Genomic DNA, 9,680 nt, shown 5'->3' on the forward strand with positions numbered 1-9,680 from the left:
ATAGCACAGTTATTAAGAACCACAGTTAATAAATGGGATCTCATTAAATGGAAAAGCTTTTGAATGACAATGAACACTATCATTTGGACAACGCAGCAGCTGATAGAATGGGAAAAGTTTTTTTTTTTTTAACCAATTACACATCTAATTGAGAGCCAATATTTAAAATATATAAGTAACTAAAAAACACTGGACATCAAGAAAACAAATAATCCAATTAAAAATGGAGTACAGATAAAAACAGAATTCTCAAAAGTGAGAAACAAATGTCCAATATCCTTTGTCATGAGGGAAATGCAAATCAAAACTACTTTGAGATTTTATCTTATACCAGTCAGAATCAAGAAACCAAGATCAATAAAACAAATGACAATTCATGCTAGAGAAGATGGAGTAAAGAGAACACTCCTCCATTGGTAGTATAGAAGTGCAAACTTGTACAGTTATGGAAATCGGTGTGGTGGTTCCTGAAGAAGCTGGAAATCGATCTACCTCAAGATTCACTCTTGGGCATATAAACAAAGAATGCTTTATCCTACTATAGACAGACACTTGCTCAACCATATTCATTGTTGCTCTTTTTATAATAGTCAGAATTTGAAAACAGCCTAGATGTCTGTCAGTGGATAAATGAATAAAGCAAATGTATTACATTTATACAATGGAAATAATGAAATGATGAAATTCACAGATAAATGGATGTAACTAGAAAAAATCAAGTGAGATAACTCAGACCTAGAAAGACAAATATGGTATGTATTCACTTATAGGTGGATGTTAGCTGTTAAGTCTTTTATTAGCAGGCTACATATCATATAACCACAGAGGTTAGATATAGAATAAGTCATTGGGGGGAGGGATGGATCTTCCTAGGAAGGGGAAATAGAATAGATAATTATTGACAGATGGGGGTGGGGGTGCTGGAATGGGAGAATCAAATGATCAGGGGGAAATGGGACATGGGAGGGAATACAGGAAAGTACAGGTAAATCTGAAGGACATTTGATGGGTTGTATGGAACTCTAATACAGCAGAAGATTCCTAAAATACATACATATATGAAGGTGGTCTAAATGAAACTGCCAAATAATGGGGGAGGTGGAGCTCCAATCAGACATTTCTTATCACCAAATGAAGCTTCCAGTACCAGGAATGTGTTACATCTACTCAAATGGTTGGCCAAAATAGCCTCATGGGAACCCCCAAACAACCAAGGTTGTTGCCAAAGCTATTGGTGGCTCTCCACAAACTGATGTTAAAAACCTCTGTTGCTGAAGACAACACCTATACAACTCATTGAACATGGATAAGTTGAGATGGTCCCTAACAAGAGCCTTCACAACTATGGACTAGTGTTCTTGGTATTGGAAGGTACTCTGCACCACCAAAGGAGAAAGGTAAACACCAACCCAGCTATAAACCTTCAGTCTTCAGTGATGACCTAGCTGCAAGGTACATTAGTGCAATAGTGGCACAAAACTTAAGTGAATAACCAAGAATTATCTGATGGGATTTAAGGCTCATCCCATGGGATTGAACCCATCCTGGCCACTGAGAAGCTAGTGGAACCCCCTACTTGTGGGAATCTATTGTGTTTGTCTAGCAGTTGGGGATGACAAGCTCCCAGACTCTTAATATTTCTTTTTGCTGGTGATAACTTTGAGATATGAGTTTGGAAATCAACTATCTTGTATAAAAGAGAAAATTGTTAGATAGTGAATAGTTAAAATCCATTTCAGATGGTGTACAGGAGAATTCTAAAAGAATTCTGCATGTACAATATGGAAGAGACTGTCTTCTTGTAGAAATCAAACTACTATAATGGAAGGATATATTCTTGAGTGAGAACTTAGTCTTCTACTACTAATTCTATATTTAACCTTGACCATATTTTGTCATGTAATCTTCAATTCCTGCTTTTAAAAAGTGAAAGCATTGGAGTGGATGTCCGCAAGGTTCTTTTTCACCTTATATACTGATTTTATATTATGTAACAGGTCATAAAACAAAGATGTTGAGTTGGCTTTAATTACTTACAAGGTGAAGACAGAGCTGCTCACCGCCCCCCCTAGATAAAGCTTGAGGCAGCAGCAATTGTTTACTCAGTAATCATATCATTCATTAACACAGATGTTGAATAAATATATAACTGATTTTGTCTGTTTCTGAGGGAGAGAAACAGAGAGAGAGAAGGTGTAGAGTTAGATAGGTGGGGGGGATGGGGAGGATCAGGGAGGAGATGGGGAGGGGTAAACATGATCAGAATACAGTGTATGAAAAATTATTTTTGATAAAATTTAGTTTATTGGTGTGTAGCAATTTCCTCTGAGAAAGAACTTTCCATTTTGGAGGTAAACTCATTGAGACAGAGTTATTTTAAAGGGAGGTGAAATATCCCATTCTTCAGGGAAACTCATTAAACTCTGTACTAAACAATTCAAAAACTCCAGGAAGTCCCTGAAACTGATAGACTTCATAGATACCTCCTCCCCAGAGCATGCATAGGTTGAAAGGACTGCTGAGAGTCCCTTTCAGAAAAGCTAAGCTGCCCTGATGTGTTGTTCAAATCTTAGATGGTCTTTTAATAAAAAAAAAAAAAAAAAAACTGAGAGCCAGATATCAGGGTGAAAGCTAAAAGATCAGAGAAGCAGAATAGCCTCTAGTTCTTACCTCTATGACATCCTCAGCCTAAAGAGAATGAGTTCCCATTTCCTCATGCCTTATATACCTTCCTCTGCCCTGCCATATTATTTCCTGGGATTAAAGGTGTGTGTGCTTCCCAAGCAAAGGCATGAGATCTCAAGTGCTGGGATTAAAGGTGTGTACCACCATTGCCTGACTTCTATGTCTAATCTAGGACTGACTCTGTCCTTTGACCCTCAGGCAAATTTATTAGGGTACACAATACATCACCATACTGACTAGTCTCAGAACAACTGAGCCACCTGGAAATGACAATCTCCAAACTGTAGGCAGACTTTTCTGTCTAGACCACCAACCAGCTCTGTCCTGCCAGCCACTCCCCCAATAACCATATGGAGACCTAATATTAATTATAAATGCTCAGACAATAGCTTAGACTTGTTTTTAGCTAGCTCTTATAACTTAACCCATTTCTATTAATCTATGTGATACTCTGAGGCTTGTTCCTCTGGGATAAATGCCCAAGAGGGCATTTGTAGTGTCCTATGACAGTTCAATGTTTAGCTATTATAAAAATTTCCAGATTGTGTTTCAGAGTAGTTGTACTCTTTAACATCCCTTACAGCACAATGCATGAATGCTCGGGTTTCTTTCTTCCTGTCTTCTTTCCCTCCTGTATTCCTTTCTTCCTTCCTTCCTTTCTTCCTTTCTTAAAAGATTTATTATTTTAGTTTTTTTCAGGTGTATGTTTGTGTTGTATATGCCATGTATATGGAGATGCCTGAGGAGGTCAGAAGGTGTGTGTCCCCTGGGGCTAATAGTTGCTCAGGGTAGTTTTAGGAATCAAATTCAGATCTTCTGCAGGAGCAAGTAATGCTCTTAATCACTGCACCATCTCTATCTGGTGTCTTTGTATCCTATCACTATTTGGTTTTAACACTTAAAAAAAACCCTTTAGTCCTTCTGTCAGCCATGCACTGTTATCTCATGTTTTAATTTGGGGTAAAGTTGGATTGTTGAGTCTGCTTTTGAACAACTAACCACTAGTCTCAAATATTTTACATTGGTATAGATTTTTGTATATTGATACAGGTAAGGTTATTTTGTTATACTGTATATATGGTTCTACTTTTGTTTAAGGTAGTATACCTATGCAGCTCATTTAAAATGTAATGTATAATTTAAGAAATACAGGTTAATAGTTAGCCATCTATAATAATCAAACTTATAGTTGTGTTAGGTATATTTTCAAGGTTAAATAGATATATTTTAGATATATAGGTGCTCTTCAAACACTTTAGAAACCTCCAGAATATGGAATTTAAGATGTTTTAATAACCTAAGTCTTTTCATGACAATGAGACACATCTGCTCCTGCCAGCACTAATTTATTTCAAAAAGGATGATGGGCATCAAAGAACCTCCATATGGAGTTTGTTTTTATTGTGGCAAAGTCAGCCATTGGGCAAGAAACTGCCATTGCCTTGACTGCTGACAATATGCTGTCCAAATTGGACAAGCAGGATGCAAAGAAGACAACTGCCAAACTTTGCCAATACAAGGTAGAACAGTCCTTCAAAAATTCCTGCCTCACAGAACATCTTTCAGATATTCTAGGTCTGTAGACTGAAGATAAATGCCCCAACATTGCAGAGGAACCCTGGGGTGGACTGTCCAGGCAGACAGATGTTTCTGTCATTTCTATAGTTTTGAAAGTTGCTTGTTCTGCATTTCCTGTTTACTCAAGTAATATTATGTCCTTATTGGGTCTCTGATGGGGTTAAAGATTAGATAGTTATAGTTACAGTTTTTCTTAGTTATGAAAGAATGCAAATTAAGTACAAAACTTTGGACTTACCAAGATAGGATAGATAATGGAATATTTTCTCTGGATTTGCCACATACAGATAGGCTGGACATTGTAAATGTAATTCTTACTTGATAATTGTTCTTGTTGTATATAGTTTTACTATGGTAGAGTTAAAACCTTTCCTTTTTATTTAGACAAAAAGAGAAAAATGTTGTGGGATATTTGAACACCTTGTAAAGATGTATTTACCTGTGATTGGTGTAATAAAAAGTTAAGAATCTAATAACTAGGCAGGAGGTGTAGATAGGATTTCTGGAGAGAGAAAGGAAGAGGAGATGAATGTAGGTGTGCAAGAGACACCAGGAGACACAGAAGAAGCAGGATGGGTGGTACATGATAGAATGTAGATGAGTAGAAAAAGGTTAACTTGAGTTATAAGAGCTAGTTAAAAAAACAAGCCTAAGCTAAGAGCAAGCTTTGATAATTAATAATAAATCTCAGTGTCATTATTTGGGAGCTGGCTGGCAGGACAGAGAAAGACTTGTTACATACTCCATTCCGTGGTCCCTTTCTAGCTTCTTGACTTTTTATAAATTCTCCCAGTTAGACATATATATCTAAAGATTTGATGCTGATATATGTATAAAAGAGAGCAAGCTGTTTTTGTCTATTTGTGTATAGATTACCTCACTTAGTATAATTTTTTCCTGTTCCATCCATTTATCTGGACTTTCATTTTTATTCTCTGATGAAATTATATTGTTTATATGAACTATGTTTTTTATCCATTAATTACTTGATAGGCATCTGGACTGATTTCATTTTTCTAGTTATTGTGACCAGAGCGGTAATGAATATGGATTACCAAGAATCTCTATATTGCTATATAGATTCCTTTTGGTATATGCCTAGGAATGATATAGTTGAATCATGTGCTAATTATACTTTTAGGTTTTTGAGAAAACTGATTTCTGTGTGGCTGCACAAGTTTACATTATTGTCTTGGCCAATATTTGCTATTTGACTTCTTAATGATACCCATTCTGTCTAGGGTGAGATGAAATCTTGAAGTAATTTTAGTCTACATTTTCCTGATGACTGTTCATGATGTTGAACATGTTGAAAAACATTTATTAGCCATTTATATTTCTTATTTTGAGGACTTGGTTCAGATTTATAGAGTTTCTTTTTTGATTGGATGTTTTCTTGATGTTTCCTTTCTTGAGTTCTTTTCATCTTATAGATACTAATCCTCTGTCATGTAATAATCCCTTGCCAGATGTACAGCTGGTAAAGGTTTTTCTACTATTTTATAGGCTGCCACTTTACTTGATTAGTCATTTCCTTTGTTGTAAAGACAGTTTTAAGTTTCATGAGGTCTCACTTGTCAGTTGTTAGTCTTACTCCCTGTGTAATCAAGTTCTATTTAGAAAGCTCTTATAGTTGTAGCATACTGTCCTCTCTTCAAGCAGTTCAGAATTCGAGGCCTTTGCCAGAGTTGGGGGCTGGGACACACTGATAAGGAGGGGAAGGAGAAATTAGTGATAGTGTTGGGGAGGGGAACACTGAAAGTGAAGGAGGTTTGAGGGCAGGAGGATTATCTGGATTTCTGGCAGCTGCTGGTGTGGCCTCTTGTCCATTAGTGAGTCTCTACCTGAGTTCACCTGCCTTTCTTCTCGCTGGTGTGGCCTGCAGTTGAGCAGGGGACATTCATCTTAGTTAGGTGTAAAGAGGGAAGGGGTGGCAGCAGATTGGGTCTTTGTAAACCAAATCAACAGAGTGGGAGGGTTCCAAGGGCAGGTGGCCTACTTTTTCTTTCATTATTTTATTTTTAAAGGATTTTTAATATTATTTTTTAGGTGCATGGATGTTTGCCTGCTTGTAAGTCGATGCATCATTTGTGTGCCTGATGCTCTTGGAGGCTAGATGAGGGCACTAGATCCCCCAGAATTGGGTTTGCTGATAGTAGTGAGTCACTCTGTAGGTGCAGGGAAATTGAACTTGGGTCCTCCGGAAGAGTAGCATGTCCTGTAACCACTTAGCAATCTCCACAGCCCCATTTTCTTCATTTTAATGTGATGTGATTGATTTGAATTTTTCTCTATTTAAAATGATGTTGGCTATATGTTTGTCTTATATAAGTTTTATCATATTCAGGTATATTCCTTCAAACTGCAGAGAATGTTCTGTAGGACTTTTATCGTGAATGGAGTTTGGATTTTTTTTTTTGCATCTTGGGATGATCATGTGATTTCTAGTTTTATTTATGTGATTAATTACATTTACAAATTTGTGTCTGTTGAACCTGTTAGGTCCCTAAAGCAGGCTCTGAAAGGGCAGTGCTGATGGTAATGATTCGACTCCTCTCTGAGCTAGGTTTTGTAGTTGGAAGTTTTCCTGTGTCCTGCCTGGTCCTGCAACCACTCAGACCCACGTAAACACACAGAGGCATATATTATTTACAAACTGTATAGTCTATGGCAGGCCTCTTGCTAGCTAGCTCTTATATCTTAAATTAACCCATAACTATTAATCTATGTATCGCCACATGTTCTGTGGCTTTACCTGCATCCCATTACATGTTGCTCCTTGGGTGGCTGGCCCATGTCTCTTCCCTTCTGACTTTCTTCTTCTTGTCTGTCTGCTTGTATTTCCTGCCTGCTTCTAAGCTGCCTTGCCATAGGCCAATACAGCTTTATTTATCAGCCAATCAGAGCAACACATATTCACACCATACCGAAAGACATCCCACAGCTGGGTTTTGCTAGGAAATAAACCTAAACTGTTTCTCAGAAGCCCTTAAAGGCTGGCTGGATGCTGCGAACTGCAACTGTTAACACTTCAGCTGTCTAAAAAGTCCCTAAACTAACCACCTGATTGTTTCAGCTTTTGAACAGCACCCCCCTTGTTATATATCCATATAAAAGCCAACAAACTTTTGCAGCTGGATGCTGTCCTCTACTATCCCAGGCAGCCCAGCAGTACTTAATAAACTGTTCTTTATCTCCATGGAAAGTGTTTGTGTTCAGTGATTTCTTTATGTGGTCAAATACTTAACAATGTTTGTTTTATAAAACTGGTTGCACCAGTGTGGCATATATACGCTTAGAATTGTAATGTTCTGGTGGATTATTCTCTTGATCAAAATGAAGTGACTTTCTTTCTTCCCTTAATTTGTTTTGGCTTGAACTGTTTTGTTAGATTTAGAATAGTGATGTAGTTTGAATGAGTATTACCTTCATAGCCTTGTACAGTTGAATGCTTGTTCCCAATTGGTGGAACTGTTTGGAAACAACTAGGATATGTGACCTTGTTGGAGGAGAATTGTCACTGTGGGTACATTTTGAGGTTTCAAAAGACTTACAGGATTCTCAGTATTCTTCTCTTCTCTCATCTTTCCTCTCCTCTTCTTTTCTCCTCTCCCCTCCCCTCCCCTCCCCTATTCTCTTCTTTTCTCTTCTCTTCTCTCTCTCTGTCCCTCTCTGTCTGTCTCTGTCTCTGTGCTTCCTGGTTGTGCATTAAGGTGTAAGCTCTCAGCTGTTCCTTAGGTCTACCATCAAGGATTCTAACCCTCTAAAACCATAAGCTACATTAAACACATTCTTTTATAAGTTGCCTTAATCATGGTATTTTATTACAGCAATAGAAAAACTAACTAAGACAGAAGTTGGTACTGGGAGTGGGGTGATGCTGTGACAGGTCTTAGTGTGCTTTTTTTTTTTTTTGACTGAAGAAGACTTTGAGCTTTGTACTAGGAAAGTAGCTTAACATTGTAAGCAGGGCTTAATGGGCCATCCTAGCAGGAACTTAGAAAACAATAGTGCTGAGAATTATATGGACTATGTAGGCCCAGCTCAGGATGTTCCAGAGGGAGAACAGCATTAATAACTGGGCTAGAGACCACTCTTGTGATATATTGGCAAAGAATGTTATTTCCTTATGCCTGGGCCTAATAAATTGCCTGAGACTAAATGGAAAAGTAATGAACTAAGTTCCTTGGCAGAGGAGATTTCAAGACAGCTTAATATTGACTATGTTTTGTGGTTATTGATATGCACTCTTGTGCAGGTCAAAAATGAAAAAGAGCAACTGGAAAAAAATCCAAAATATGCAATTTAAAAAGAAAAAGAGCCAGGAAATTTAATGTTGGCTCCAAGGCTTGTGTTGAAAGAGATGAGAAAATTAAAGAGAGGCCTGATCTGGAATGAAATAAAGGGAAGGGTGCCCTCAGGGCAAAAACCCCACTAGGTAAGTTTTCACCTTGTAAAAAGGAAAGGCTGGAAGAATTTTCTGCTCCTAAAAGGAAACAACAGAAAGCTTTTGAAATGATTCAAAGGGTCCAGGCTGTATCCTGAATGGACAGTCAGACTTAGTAGTATTGTCCATATGGTTTAGGCTTTACAATCATGAAGGATACATGAGTAAAATGGTTATAGAGTCTTCCTCCCTGGTTAAAGAGTGCCTCTGAGGCCAGGCATGTGGCATAGGAGTCCCACATGGAAGCCTTGAGAGGCCGCTGTGTGATACTGTGAAATTGAAGCCTGGGATTTCATTGAAGACCTCAAGATATATTGCCAGAGCCATGAGATGTCTACTAAGGAGAACTACAGACAGAGAATGGAACCAGCCCAAGAGACAGAAACATGTTTCAGTGAGAAAAGCTAGGGTGGAGCCATCTAAGCTCTCTGAAATCAGATATGGTGCTACAGGATTTGGAGTTTGCCATGATGGGGTTTGGTTCTGTATTTCTTCACTATGCCCTGATTCTCCCTTTTTGGAGTGGTGATTTATATTGTATGTCATTGTGTTAGAAGTGTGTAACCTGCTTTTTTTTTTTTTTTTTTTTTTGAGTTTTCGAGACAGGGTTTCTCTGTGTAGCTTTGCGCCTGTCCTGGAACTCACTTGGTAGCCCAGGCTGGCCTCGAACTCACAGAGATCCACCTGGCTCTGCCTCCCGAGTGCTGGGATTAAAGGCGTGCGCCACCACCGCCCGACTGTAACCTGCTTTTTGATTTTTACAGGGGGTTACAATTAGGAGATTGTCTTGTGTCTCAGAAGAGACTTTGAACTTTAAATTATGTTGAAACTGAAAGACTATGGGTACTTTTGAAGTAGGACTAAAGGCATTTTGCATTATGATATATATGGCCATGAACCTATGGGAACAAGGGAGTGGAAAGTGATGGTTTGAATGAGAATGGCCCCCATAGGCTCATATGTTCCAGTA

This window comes from Peromyscus californicus, unplaced genomic scaffold (genome assembly GCF_007827085.1).
Source record: "Peromyscus californicus insignis strain IS unplaced genomic scaffold, ASM782708v3 Scaffold_7__1_contigs__length_154581171, whole genome shotgun sequence".
Classification (NCBI taxonomy): Eukaryota; Metazoa; Chordata; class Mammalia; order Rodentia; family Cricetidae; genus Peromyscus; species Peromyscus californicus.